This window comes from Salvelinus sp. IW2-2015, unplaced genomic scaffold (genome assembly GCF_002910315.2).
Source record: "Salvelinus sp. IW2-2015 unplaced genomic scaffold, ASM291031v2 Un_scaffold4327, whole genome shotgun sequence".
NCBI lineage: Eukaryota > Metazoa > Chordata > Actinopteri > Salmoniformes > Salmonidae > Salvelinus > Salvelinus sp. IW2-2015.
This window is the reverse complement of record NW_019945598.1, coordinates 205-14,826: the sequence shown is the minus strand read 5'-3', so window position 1 is coordinate 14,826 and position 14,622 is coordinate 205. Positions and strand designations below refer to the sequence as shown.

The 14,622-nt window shown below is 45.5% G+C and overlaps 1 pseudogene; it reads left to right on the top strand.

Moving 5' to 3' along the window:
• Positions 1-13,573, top strand: part of LOC112077141 (small G protein signaling modulator 2-like) — a 21,499-nt pseudogene extending 7,926 nt beyond the window's left edge.
• The last annotated feature ends 1,049 nt before the right edge of the window (positions 13,574-14,622 follow it).

Here is a 14,622-nt window from a genome sequence, read left to right as displayed (position 1 = left end):
GTGTTGGTCATGGTGTCTCTCTATGTAGTTTGTTGGTATGTCTCTCTTTATGTAGTGTTGTGGTTGCTCTCTTTATGTAGTGTTGTGGTGTCTCTTCTCTATGTAGTGTTGTTGGTGTCTCTCTTATGTAGTGTTTGCTGTGTGTCTCTCTTATTGTAGTGTTGTGTGTCTCTCTTTATGTAGTTAGTTGTGTTGTCTCTCTTTATGTAGTTTGTTGGTGTCTCTCTTTATGTAAGTGTTGTGGTGTCTCTCTTTATGTAGTGTTGTGGGTCTCTCTCTTATGTAGTGTGTGTGGTGTCTCTCTTATGTAGTGTTGTGGTGTTCTCTTTTATTGTAGTGTTGTGTGGTCTCTCTTATGTAGTGTGTGGTGTCTTCTTTTATGTAGTGTTGTTGGTGTCTCTCTTTAATGTAGTGTGTGTTGTCTCTCTTATGTAGTGTTGTGGTTGTCTCTCTTTATGTAGTTTGTGGTTGTCTCTCTTTATTAGTGTTGGTGTCTCTCTTATTGTAGTGTTGTGGTGTCTCTCTTTATGTAGTGTGTAGGGTGTCTCTCTTTATGTATGTGTTGTGGTGTCTCTCTTATAGTAGTGTTTGTTGGTGTCTCTCTTATGTAGTGTTGTGTTGTCTCTTTGTATGTTGTCTGGTGTCTCTTTTTGTAGTGTTGTTGTTCTCTCTTTATGTAAGTGTTGTGTGTCTCTCTTTATGTAGTGTTTGTGGTGTCTCTCTTTATGTAGGGTGTGTGTCTCTCTTTATGTAGTGTTGTGGGTGTCTCGATTAGGTGTTGTAGTGGCTCTCTTTATGTAGTGTTTGTGTGTCTCTTCTTATGTAGTGTTGTGTTGTCTCTCTTTATGTAGTGTTGTAGGTCTCTCTCTATGTAGTGTTGTGTTGTCTCTCTTTATGTAGTTGTTGTGGTGCTCTCTATGGAGTGTTGTGGTGTCTCTTTATGTAGTGTTGTGGCAGTCTCTCTTTATGTAGTGTTGTGGTGTCTCTCTATTATGTAGTGTTGTGTTGTCTCTCTTTATGTAGTTTGGTTGTCTCTCTTTATGTAGTGTTGTGGTGTCTCTCTTTATGTAGTGTTTTGGTGTCTCTCTTTATGTAGTGTTTGTGGTGTCTCTCTTTATGTAGTGTTGTGTGTCTCTCTATGTAGTGTTGTGGTGTCTCTCTTATGTAGTGTTGTGGTGTCTCTCTTATGTAGTGTTGTGGTGTCTCTCTTTATGTAGTGTTGTGTTGTCTCTCTTTATGTAGGTTGTGGTGTCTCTTCTGTATTGTAGTGTTGTGGTGTCTCTCTTTTATGTAGTTTGTGGTGTCTCTCTTTATGTAGTGTTGTGTGTGTTGTCTCTCTATGTATGTTGTGTGTGTCTCTCTTTATGTAGTGTTGTTGGTTTGTCTCTTCTTTATGTAGTGTTGTGGGTGTCTCTCTTTATTATGTTGTTGTTCTCTCCTATGTAGTGTTGTGGTCTCTTCTTTAGCGAGTGTTGTGTTGTCTCATCTATTGTAGTGTTGTCTCTCTATATGTAGTGTTGTGTTGTCTCTCTATGTAGTGGTGTGGTGTCTCTCTTTATGTAGTGTGTGGTGTCTCTCTTGTCGTGATGTGTGTTGTGTCCTACATTTGTATTTTTTAATCCCAGCCCGTGTCCCCGCAGGAGGCCTCTTGGTAGGCCGTCATTGTAAATAAGTATTTGTTCTTAATTGACTCGCCGGGTTAAATAAAGGCTAAATAAAAATAACTAAATATATTTGAGACACAATCAGTCAGGATCTGAGTCACGTCCTTACACACTCAATACTCAATAAACATAGACCTTTCTCCTGGCCTGTTTCAATACTCAATAACATAGACCTTCTTCCTGGCCTGTTTTCAATACTCATAACATAGACCTTTTCCTGGCCTGTTTCAATACTCAATAACCTAGACCTTTCTCCTGGCCTGTTTCAATACTCAATAACATAGACCTTTCTCCTGGCCTGTTTCACTACTCAATAACTGGCACGATCGTGTGGAGGAGAGACGGACCAAAACGCAGCATTGGAAAATAAGCCATCTTCCTTTTATTGAGAAGAAGGAAAAAACGAAACAAAAACACTTACAAACTAACCAAAACAATAAACGACCGTGAAGCTAATAAACGTAGTGCACATAACACAGGCTACAAACGTTCAGACATAGACAATTACCCACATCAAAGAAAGCCTATGGCTACCCTAAATATGGCTCCCAATCAGAGACAAACAGAAATCAGCTGTCTCTAATGGGAACCCATTCAGGCAACCATAGACTCTCCTAGACAACTACACCACATAGACACAGCTAGACACATACACTCAACACAAACCCATACACTACACCCAACACACCCCTTTACCATATAACCACCCAAAACCGATAAAACCAAACATTCCCCATGTCACACCCTGACCTAACTAATAAGAAAACAAAGAAATACTAAGGCCAGGGTGTGACATAACCCCCCCCTTAAGGTGCGAAACTCCGGGCGCACCAGCACACAGTCTAGGGGAGGGTCTGGGTGGGCCCTTCCACGGTGGCGGCTCCGGCACTGGTCGTGGTCCCCACCCCACCACAGTCACTAACCGCCTCCTTAGCTTCCTCCAAATGACCCCCCTCCACATTAACCCCACTGAATTAGGGCAGCGCCGGACTAAGGGCAGCTCCGGACTAAGGGGCAGTACCAGGGTAAGGGGCAGCACCAGGATAAGGGGAGACACCAGGATAAGGGGTAGCTCCGGACTGAGGGACTGCAGCTCCGGACTAGGGACTGCAGCTCCGGCTGGCTGGACTGAGGGACTGCAAGCTCCGGACTGAGGGACTGCAGCTCCGGACTGAGGGACTGCAGCTCCGGACTGAGGGACTGCACGCTCCGGACTGAGCGGACTGCAGCTCCGGACTGAGGGACTGCAGCTCCGGACTGAGGACTGCAGCTCCGGACTGAGGGACTGCAGCTCCGGACTGAGGGACTGCAGCTCCGGACTGAGGGACGGCAGCTCCGACTGAGGGACGGCCCATGGCTGGCATCTCTCTCTTTTTCAATATTCCAGGACCCTCCCCTGTTTTCAATACTCCAGGACCCTCCCGTTTTCAATACTCCAGCACCCTCCCCTATTTTCGATACTCCAGCACCCTCCCCTATTTTCAATACTCCAGTACCCTTCCCCTGTTTTCAATACTTTTCTAAAATGTTTTATAAGATTGGAGAAGACATTGGGAGGGATCTTAGACCATTCCTCCATACAGAATCCTTCCAGATGCTTGATAACCTTTGTCTGTTCTTATGGACTGCCCTCTTGTGGTCAATTAACCATTTCTTTGTTGATTTTGATTAGTGTTGTGGGGTCTTCGTCTTGCTGGAAGACCCACTTGCGGCCAAGTGTCAGCCTCCTAGTAGAGGCAACCAGGCTTTTGACTAAAATGTCCTGGTACTGGGTCAAGTCCATGATGCCCTTGACCTTAACACAGGCTCCAGGACCAGTAGAAGAAACTAGCTCCGTGACATCATAATATTGACCCACCATATTTTACCGTAGGGATGAGGGACTTTTCTGCATATGCTTCTGTTTTTCAATGCTAAACCCAACGACTGGTGTGCCTGGCCAAAGAGCTTTGTTTTAATTTGACTGTAGCATCGCCTGAAGTTTGATATTGGCACTTGGATTGGAACCGGTGCTATGATCAGATGACATGAAAATAGAGCTCTTTGCCCCCCAATAGAAGAAGGAAATGGAGGTGTTGCGGGGGTACCTGTCCCTTCACCAGTCAGGGGACAACCTCACCCTGAAGTGGACCCCTAACCAGCTCATCAACGGCACCCTGGGGGACTGTGACCTGGAGAAGAGGTAGGTGCAGCCCTGCGGGACATAAACATGTAGTATATATAGACACATATTGTGAGGTGGTAGACCCTCTTATTTAACTGGTCTGTGACCCACTGAACACATTTCCCGGTCAGAGAGTTAAAGGGGAATGGAAACACTTTAGGAAGTAAATCTATGTACAGTTACAGTTAGCTGGCGTTCTAAATCATTCCCCTTTAAGACAACCTCACCATTTAAACATTTGTTATTTGATTTAACCTTTATTTAACTAGGCAAGTCAGTTTAGAACAAATTCTTATTTACAATGACAGCCTACCGGGGAACAGTGGGTTAACTGCCTTGTTCAGGGGCAGAAAGACATGTTTTTTTTTTTACCTTGTCAGCTCTGAGATTTGATCCAGCAACATTTTCCGTTGACTGGCCCAACACTCTAACCACTAGGCTACCTGTCTCTAACCACTAGGCTACCTGTCTCTAACCAGTAGGCTACCTGCCTCTAACCACTAGGCTACCTGCCTCTAACCACTAGGCTACCTGCCTCCTCTAAACCATAGGCGTACCTGCCTCCTCTAACCACTAGGCTACCTGCCTCCTCTAACCACTAGGCTACCCTGCCTCCTCTAACCACTAGGCTACCTGCCTCCTCTAACCACTAGGCTACCTGCCTCCTCTAACCACTAGGCTACCTGCCTCCTCTAACCACTAGGCTACCTGCCTCCTCTAACCACTAGGCTACCTGCCTCCTTAACCACTAGGCTACCTGCCCCCTCTAACCACTAGGCTACCTGCCTCCTCTAACCACTAGGCTACCTGCCTTTACCACTAGACTACCTGCCTCCTCTAACCACTAGGCTACCTGCCACCTCTAACCACTAGGCTACCTGCTCCTCTAACCACCAGGCTACCCTGCTCCTCTAAACTGGCTACCTGCCCCTCTAACACACTAGGCTACCTGCCTCTAACCACTAGGCTACCTGCCTCCTCCTAACCACTAGGCTACCTGCCTCCTCTAACCACTAGGCTACCTGCCTCTAACCACTAGGCTACCTGCCTCTAACCACTAGGCTACCTGCCTCTAACCACTAGGCTACCTGCCTCTAACCACTAGGCTACCTGCCACTACCCACTAGGCTACCTGCCTCTAACCACTAGGCTACCTGCCTCTAACCACTAGGCTACCTGCCTCTAACACTAGACTACCTGCCTCTCACCACTAGGCTACCTGCTCCTCACCTCTAACCACATAGGCTCACCTGCCACTAACCACTAGGCTACCTGCCTCTAACCACTAGGCTACCTGCCTCTAACCACTAGGCTACCTGCTCTAACCACTAGGCTACCTGCCACTAACCAACTAGGCTACCTGCCTCTAACCACTAGGGCTACCTGCCACTAACCACTAGGCTACCTGCCTCTAACCACTAGGCTACCTGCCTCTAACCACTAGGCTACCTGCCTCTAACCACTAGGCTACCTGCCTCCTCTAACCACTAGGCTACCTGCCTCCTCTAACCACTAGGCTACCTGCCTCTAACCACGAGACTACCTGCCGCCAAGCAGGAGTAATGGTGATGGAAACTGCAAGGTACAGAGAAAGAGATAACTCAATGAATACAATCTAATAACATGTGATATAGAAGAATGTATAGGTGTAATGAGTAACAGTGGCTAAGAGAGGGAAGGAGGAATAGAACTGAGGACATAAACAAACATGTCACCTGAACAACTCAGTCATAACATTACGGGAAAAATTATAGCAAAGTACTACTAACAGTACTAGTACACACACACACACACACACACACACACACACACACACACACACACACACACACACACACACACACACACACACACACACACACACCAAACACACACACACACACACACACACACATCTTAGTCATAACATCGGGGCCCAGTCTCGTCCCAAATGACTGGGACTATTCTATTCCTATGTAGTGCACTACTTTTGACCAGAGCCCAGACAGCCAATTCTCTATGAACAAATCAAATCAAATGTATTTATAAACCCATTTTTACATCAGCTGATATCTCAATGCTGTACAGAAACCCAGCTAAAACCCCAAACAGCAAGCAATGCAGATGTAGAAAGCACGGTGGCTAGGGAAAAACTCCTAGAAAGGCCAAACCTAGGAAGAAACCTAGAGAGGAACCAGGCTATGAGGCGTGGCCAGTCGTCTTCTGGCTGTGCCGGGTGGAGATTATAACAGAACATGGCCAAGATGTTCAAAGTGTTCATAAATGGACCAGCTGGGTCAAATAATAATAATCACCAGTAGTTGTCGAGGGTGCAGCAAGTCAGCACCTCAGGAGTAAATGTCAGTTGGCTTTTCATAGCCGATCACTTAAGAGTATCTCTACCGCTCCTGCTGTCTCTTGAGAGTTGAAAACAGCAGGTCTGGACAGGTAGCATGACCAGAACCCTCAAAAAGTAGTGCATGTTTTGAAAAAGGGTATCATTTTCGGATAGCATCCATATTCACATGCTGTTGTATATACAAGTGGGGCAAAAAAGTAATTTAGTCAGCGCACCAATTGTGCAAGTTCTCCCACATTAAAAGAGAGAGAGGGCCGTTTAATTTTCAATACTAGGTACAACTTCAAACTATGACAGATAAAATGAGGAAAAAAATCCAGAAAAATCACATTGTAGGATTTTTTATGAATTTATTTGCAAATTATGGTGGAAAATAAGTATTTGGTCCACCTACAAACAAGCAAGATTTCTGGCTCTCACAGACCTGTAACTTCTTCTTAAGAGGCTCCTTCTGTCCCTCCACTCGTTACCTGTTATTAAATGGCATCCTGTTTGAACTTGTTACTCAGTATAAAAGACACCTGTCCACAACCTCAAACAGTCACACTCCAAAACTCCACTATGGCCAAGACCAAAGAGCTGTCAAAGAACACCAGAAACAAAATTAATGACCTGCACCAGGCTGGGAAGACTGAATCTGCAATAGATAAGCAGTTTGGTTGAAGAAATCAACTGTGGGAGCAATTATTAGGAAATGGAAGACATACAAGACCACTGATAATCTCCTCGATCTGGGGCTCCACGCAAGATCTCACCCCGTGGGGTCAACAATGATCACAAGGACGGTGAGCAAAATCCCAGAACCACAGGGGGACCTAGTGAATGACCCTGCAGAGAGCTGGGACCAAAGTAACAAAGCCACCATCAGTAACACACTTCGCCGCCAGGGACTCAAATCCTGCAGTGCAGACGTGCCCCTGCTTAAGCCAGTACATGTCCAGGCCCGTCTGAAGTTTGCTAGAGAGCATTTGGATGATCCAGAAGAAGATTGGAGAATGTCATATGGTCAGATGAAACACAAATATAACTTTTTGTAAAAACTCAACCGTCGTGTTTGGAGGACAAAGAATGCTGAGTTGCTCCAAAGAACACCATACCTACTGTGAAGCATGGGGGTGGAAACATCATGCTTTGGGGCTGTGTTTTCTGCAAAGGGACAGGACGACTGATCCGTGTAAAGGAAAGCATGAATGGGGCCATGTATCGTGAGATTTTGAGTGAAAACCTCCTTCCATCAGCAAGGGCATTGAAGATGAAACGTGGCGGCGGTCTTTCAGCATGACAATGATTACCAAACACACCGCCACGGGCAACGAAGGAGTGGTTCATAAGAAGCATTTTCAAGGTCCTGGAGTGGCCTAGCAGTCTCCAGATCTCAACCCCATAGAAAATCTTTGGAGGGAGTTGAAAGTCCGTGTTGCCCAGCACAGCCCAAAAATCATGCTCTACAGGAGATCGGCCATGAAGGATGGGCCAAATACCAGCAACAGTGTGTGAAAACCTTGTGAAGTACTTACAGAAAAGTTTGACTCTGTCATTGCCAACAAAGGGGTATATAACAAAGTATTGAGATAAACTTTTGTTATTGACCAAATACTTATTTTCCCCATAATTTGCAAATAAATTGATTAAAAGTCCTTCAATGTGAATTTTCTGGATTTTTTTTTCTCATTTTGTCTGTCATAGTTGAAGTGTACCTATGATGAAAATTACAGGCCTTCTCTCATCTTTTTAAGTGGGAGAACTTGCACAATTGGTGGCTGACTAAATACTTTTTTTTGCCCACTGTACATCGTGTATAATCTGTCGCCCTTAACAAACCACCAGTACATCCTGGATCAAGCTCTTACCACACAATGTCCAATGGATTGTTTTTTTGTTTGATTAATTTACCTTTCATAAATCTAATAAATTAGTTCACTCACTTTTCTCCCTCCCTCTCTCTCTTCCTCTCTCTCTCTCTCTCTCTCTCTCTTTCTTCTTTCTCTCTTTCTCTCTCTTTCTTTCTCTCTTTCCTTCTTTCTCTCTCTCTCTTCTTTCTCTCCTCTTAGTATCTATTGGGACTATGCGTTGACCGTGCCTTTGCGACAGATCGTGTGCATTCACTGTCACCAGCGATGTGAGTCTTACCACACACAACACCAACACACACACACACACCACACACACACACACACAACACACACACACACAACACACACACACACAACACACACACACACACACACACACACTATTTGACCAGGGCCCCATATGGAACAGGGTGCTATTTAACCAGGGCCCCATAGAGAACAGGATGCTATTTGACCAGGGGCCCCATAGAGAACAGGGTGCTATTTGACCAGGGCCCCATAGAGAACAGGGTGCTATTTGACCGGGCGCCATAGAGAACAGGGGCTTTTTGACCAGGGCCCCATAGAGAACAGGATGCTATTTGACCAGGGCCCCCATAGAGAACAGGATGCTAATTTACCAGGGGCCATAAGAACAGGGTGCTATTTAACAGGGCCCCATAGAAAAGGATGCTATTTGACCAGGGCCCCATAGAGAAAAGGATGCTATTTATACCAGGCCCATAGAGAGACAGGGTGCTATTTGACCAGGTGGGCTCCATAGAGACAGGGTGCTATTTAACCAGGGCCCATAGAGAACAGGATGCTATATTAACCAGGGCCCCATAGAGAACAGGGTGCTATTTAACCAGGGCTCCATAGAGAACAGGGTGCTATTTAACCAGGGGCTCCATAGAGAACGGGTGCTATTTGACCAGGGCCCCATAGAGAACAGGATGCTATTTAACCAGGGCCCCATAGAGAACAGGGTGCTATTTGACCAGGGGCCCATAGAGAACAGGATGCTATTTAACCAGGGCCCATAAGAGAAAGGGTGCTATTTAACCAGGGCCCCATAGAGAACAGGGTGCTATTGACCAGGGCACCATAGAGACAGGATGCTATTAACCAGGGGCCGCATAGAGAACAGGGTGCTATTTGGGATGCTGTCATTGGAGGGCTGTGTGTTTTATGACCGTGTCCCATTACGTATAGATCAGTGGGTTTTGAGGAAGTGTTAGATTTCTTGGTTGCGGTTATTAAGTAACATGAGGTTTAACAGGTTTGGGTGGAGGGCAGGAGAGCAGGAGGATATTAAGCTGCTCACTTTGCCGTCATTTATTCTAGCGACTCCACCCCTTTCACCCGCCCCCTTTACCGCTCCTCTCAATTTCTGTCTCTCTTTTCACACCCTTCTTTTCCATATCTACCTCTCTCTCTCTCCAACCTCCCCTCTTTCTCTATCTCTCTCTCTACCTACTTCTGGTCTTCCGCATTCTCTCCTCCCCCACCCCCCCCCCTCTCTCCCCCAAATGCTGACTGTGGTGGACGTTGGTGCTGGTTTAATCAGGATGGTATCCAGCGCCCCCCCCTCCACTCCCTTCCCGGCGGCCATCTTTTGGCCTTTCTTGTCTGCCTGGAGACGGGGCTGCTGCCCCGCGGTCAGCTGGAGCCTCCACTCTGGGCAGCCAGAGGGCAAGGTGAAGGTGCTATTAAAAAACTGGCCTCAGAACAGATCTAGTACATAGTAGCATATAACGAGAGGTGTAAAAGGTAAGTAATAAGTGCGTGTTACTAAGAACTGGCACCTCAGAACAGATTTAACACCACTCTGGTCACAGGAGGTAAAGCGGCCATCTCACATAGACTATAATAATATTTACATTGACATTTTAGCAGATGCTATTATCCAGAGCGACTTACAGAAGCAATAAGGGGTTAAGTGTCTTGCTCAAGGGCACATCGCCAGATTTTTCACCTAGTCAGCTCGGGGATTCGAACACAACTTTTTGGTTACTGGACCCAACCCTCTAACTGCTAAGCTGCTGCACACCCTATAATAATATTACACACTAGTACCAGCAAAAGTTTGGACACACCTACTCATTCAAGGGTTTTTCTTTATTTTTACTATTTTTCTACATTGTAGAATAATAGTGAAGAGCATCAAAACTATGAAATAACACGCTGGAAATCATGTAGTAACCAAATCAAATATATATTTTTTTATATTTGAGATTCTACACCCTTGGCCTTGATGACAGCTTTGCACACTCTTGGCATTCTCTCAACCCAGCGTCTACCTGGAAATGCTTTCCAACAGTCTTGAATGAGTTTCCACATATGCTGAAGTCACTGTGGGCTGCTTTTCCTTCACTCTGCGGTCCAACTCATCCCTAACCATCTCAATTGGGTTGAGGTCAGGTGATTGTGTAGGCCAGGTCATCTGATGCAACACTCCATCACTCTACTTCTTGGTCAAATAGCTGTTACACAGCCTGGAGGTGTTGGGTCATTGTCCTGTTGAAAACAAATGATAGTGGGACTAAGTGCAAATCAGATGTGATGGCGTATTTCTTGAGAATGCTGTGGTAGCCATGCTGGTTAAGTGTGCCTTGAATTCTAAATAAATCACTGACAGTGTCACCAGTAAAGCACCCCCACACCATCACACCTCCTCCTCCATGCTTCACGGAGGGAACCACACATGTGGAGATCATCCGTTCACCACTCCGCGTCTCACAAAGACATGGCAGTTGGAACCAAAAATCTCAAATTTGGACCCATCAGACCAAAGGACAGATTTCCACCGATCTAATGTCCATTGCTCATGTTTCTTGGCCCGAGCAAGTCTCTTCTTCTTATTGGTGTCCTTTAGTAGTGGTTTCTTTGGAGCAATTAGACCATGAAGGCCTGAATCATGCAGTATCCTCTGAACAGTTGATGTTGAGATGTGTCTGTTACTTGAACTCTGTGACCCATTTATTTGATCTGCAATTTCTGAGACTGGTAACTCTAGTGAACTTATCCTCTGCAGCAGAGGTAACACTGGGTCATCCTGTGGCGGTCCTCATGAGAGCCAGTTTCATCATAGCACTTGAAGAAACTTTCAAAGTTCTTGACATTTTCCAGACTGACTGGCCTTCATGTCTTAAAGTAATGATGGACTGTCGTTTCTCTTTGCTTATTTGAGCTGTTCTTGCCATAATATGGACTTGGTCTTTTACCAAATAGGGCTATCTTCTGTATACCACCCCTACTTTGTCGCAACACAACTGATTGGCTCAAATAATTAAGAAGGAAATTAATTCCACAAATTAACTTTTAACAAGGCACACCTATTAATTGAAATGCATTCCAGGTGACTACCTCATGAAGCTGGTTGAGAGAATGCCAAGAGTGTGTGAAGTTGTCATCAAGGAAAAGGGTGGCTACTTTGAGGAATCTCAAATATAAAATATATTTTGATGTGTTTAACGTTTTTTTGGTTACTACATGATTCCATATGTATTATATCATAGGTTTGATGTCTTCACTATTATTCTACAATGTAAAACCCTGGAATGGGTAGGTGTGTCCAAACTTTTGACTGGTACTGTACATATAATATATTCCACTCGGCAGACGCTTTTATCCAAAGCGACTTACAATCATGCTGCCTACATGTTACTTAGGGGTGGTCCCAGGAATCAAATCCACTACCTTACTAACTGAGCTACCAGAACAACATAGCCACGACTACAACAATCAACTATACATACTGTAAACTATAAATTGTCGCTGAGTCCTGTGACAATGTAAAACATGTGTGTGTCTGTGTGAGCATGTGTGTTTGTTTGTTTGTTTTTCGCGCGCGCGTGTGTGTGTGTGCGTGTGCGTGCGTGCGTGTGTGCGTGTTGCGTGTGTGTGTGTTGTGGCGTGCGTGCGTGCGTGTGTGTGTGTGTGCGTGTGGTGTGTGCGTGTGCGTGCGTGTGTGCGTGTGTGCGTGTGTGTGTGTGTATTCCAGGGTAAGGTGTTTCCTAAGCTAAGGAAGAGGACCAGCACAGTCAGGCTGGTAGATCAGGAGGGTGAGGACCAGACAGTCAGGCTGGTAGATCAGGAGGGTGAGGAGCAGACAGCAGCTGACTACGTGTTCCGCATCGTCTACCCTGGACGCCACCACGACTCTAGTGAGTGACCCCCTCCTCCCAAAACACACACACACACACACACACACACACACACATGAAATTGCACCCACACCATCCTTGGACATGCATGATAGACGTCACTGTAAAAGTTATTCTTGTCCACTTTGTCTGCTTTTGAGTGCGTCTCTTTGCATCTATGTTTATGTTTAGCATACAGTAGCTATTGTTACGCAGTGAGAGAATGGACAGAGATTTACCGGAGGTATCTTGAGTATTGTGTATGTTTGAATTGACTATCTCCTTTGGTTTGTATGTCTGTCTGCTGTAAACGGTAGAGGATGTAAACGGTTGAGGCTGTAAACGGTAGAGGCTGTAAACGGTAGAGGCTGTAAACGGTAGAGGCTATAAACGGTAGAGGCTGTAAGCTGTGGAGGCTGTAAACGGTAGAGGCTGTAAGCTGTGGAGGCTGTAAATGGTAGAGGCTGTAAACTGTAGAGGCTGTAAGCGGTAGAGGCTGTAAACTGTAGAGGCTGTAAGCTGTAGAGGCTGTAAGCGGTAGAGGCTGTAAACTGTAGAGGCTGTAAACGGTAGAGGCTGTAAGCTGTAGATACTCGCTAAGGATCAGAAATCGCTAAGGATCATGGTCGATGTAGTCGTTTTCATCCTGCGTGAGACAGTCAACCTTAATGATTATGGAGCTTCCTCGTAGCCTGCCGGCCCGTGATTGGTCTGTGTCAGCACATGGTCCTGTGTGACGACAAATGTAGTAGTCAGAATGGATCACTATTTAATGAAATATCTCGATTTGTAGCAAACTTTAAAATAATTAAATGTGGGGATTGAACTTCATCATAATAAACGTTCTGGCGATCGTAATTTACAATGGCTTTCTAGGGCAAACTTTACACAGTAACCGACCAGCAGAACTCGTGACTTCACACTCCAGACCGTACACTGAGGGCATGGTATTATCGCCTGGTAACTACCACCACACCACCAGGCCTATAGATGGCGCTGTGTTATCTGTGTGTATTATTACCTGGTTATATAGCAGTGACTATAAACTACCACCACAACACCACCAGGCCTATAGAGGCGCTGTGTTAATCTGTGTGTATTATTACCTGGTTATTAGCAGTAACTATAACTACCACCACACCACCATGGCCTATAGATGGCGCTGTGTTATCCTGTGTGTATTATTACTGTTATATAGCAGTGACTATAAACTACACCACACACCATGGCCTATAGGATCGGCGGTACTGTGTCCCTGGTTATTGGACTAATTAACTCACCACCATCTAGGCTTGTTATTTCTGTGTGTATCTTTGTATTAACCTGGTTAATATGCAGTGACTATAAACTACCACCACCATCCACGGGCAGCCGTGCCCCTGTCTGCTGATGATGATGAAGAGGAGGAGGAGGATGACCCAGGCTAGTGATCTCAAAATGATGTGCCTGGCTGGAACCTCACAGATCCTAATGTAATGAAAGGTTTTATTCCCACACCTGACCCCCCCCCCTCTCACTCCCCGGACCCTGGTCCATCCCTCCCCCAATTCTAAGCCTGCATGCACCTGTAAACTCAATCCCAATCCCCTCTCCTTAACTCCTGTGTGGGTGCTTTGGGTCCTGCCTTATCCCACAGTGCCAGGTAGTAGAATATGTTGGAGAGTGGGAAGGCTGTTTGAGGTTTTTCTCTTCTGCTCCTTTTTTGAATACAATGCAAAGGCTATTAGTTTTGGTATAAAGTTCCCGCGACAAATAATACCAAGGATATTAACAATGAAAAATAATGCTTTCCACTTGTCTTAAAATTTCATTTACAGTCAACTGTCAGACGTAGAAATATTGTTTTTTTGGGGGTGGGCTTTGGCAGGCAGAAAATTTAGTACACACTGTCTTACTAACAACATAATGATAACGGCCTTATAGGCACTCATAATAGACTGATTAATGTGTTAATAATAGGACCTGATGCCTGCCTTCATAACAACGTGATGTGGCTGCGTTGCCCATGGTAGAAACTAACAGCTAGGTCAGTGGCACGTCTGGTGCAGATAGAGATAGAGAGGGAAAAAGACGGGAAAGAGATACGAGGTACTGTGTAAAGGTAGAGAGAGATTGGGAGAGATGAAAGAGGAGAGAGAGAGATCGAGAAGGGAGCAAGTGAGAGGAGAGAGAGAGAGAGAGGTAGAGAGAGGTAGATGAGAGAGAGAGGGAGAGAAGAGAGAAGAGGAGAGGGAGAGAGAGAGAGAGACATTGAGAGAGAGAGAGACAGAGAGCAGAGAGAAAGAGAGAGAGATCGGAGAGGGAGAAGTGAGTGAGGAAGAGGAGAGAGAGGAGAGAAGAGAGATCGAGAGGAGAGGAGAGAGAGAGAGAGAGAGCAGAGAGAGAAGAGGAGAGAGAGAGAGAGGAGGGAGAGAAGAAACATAAAGCCAGTCTAATGTAACCGTCCACAACTGTAGCCCTAGCATTATCCTTACCC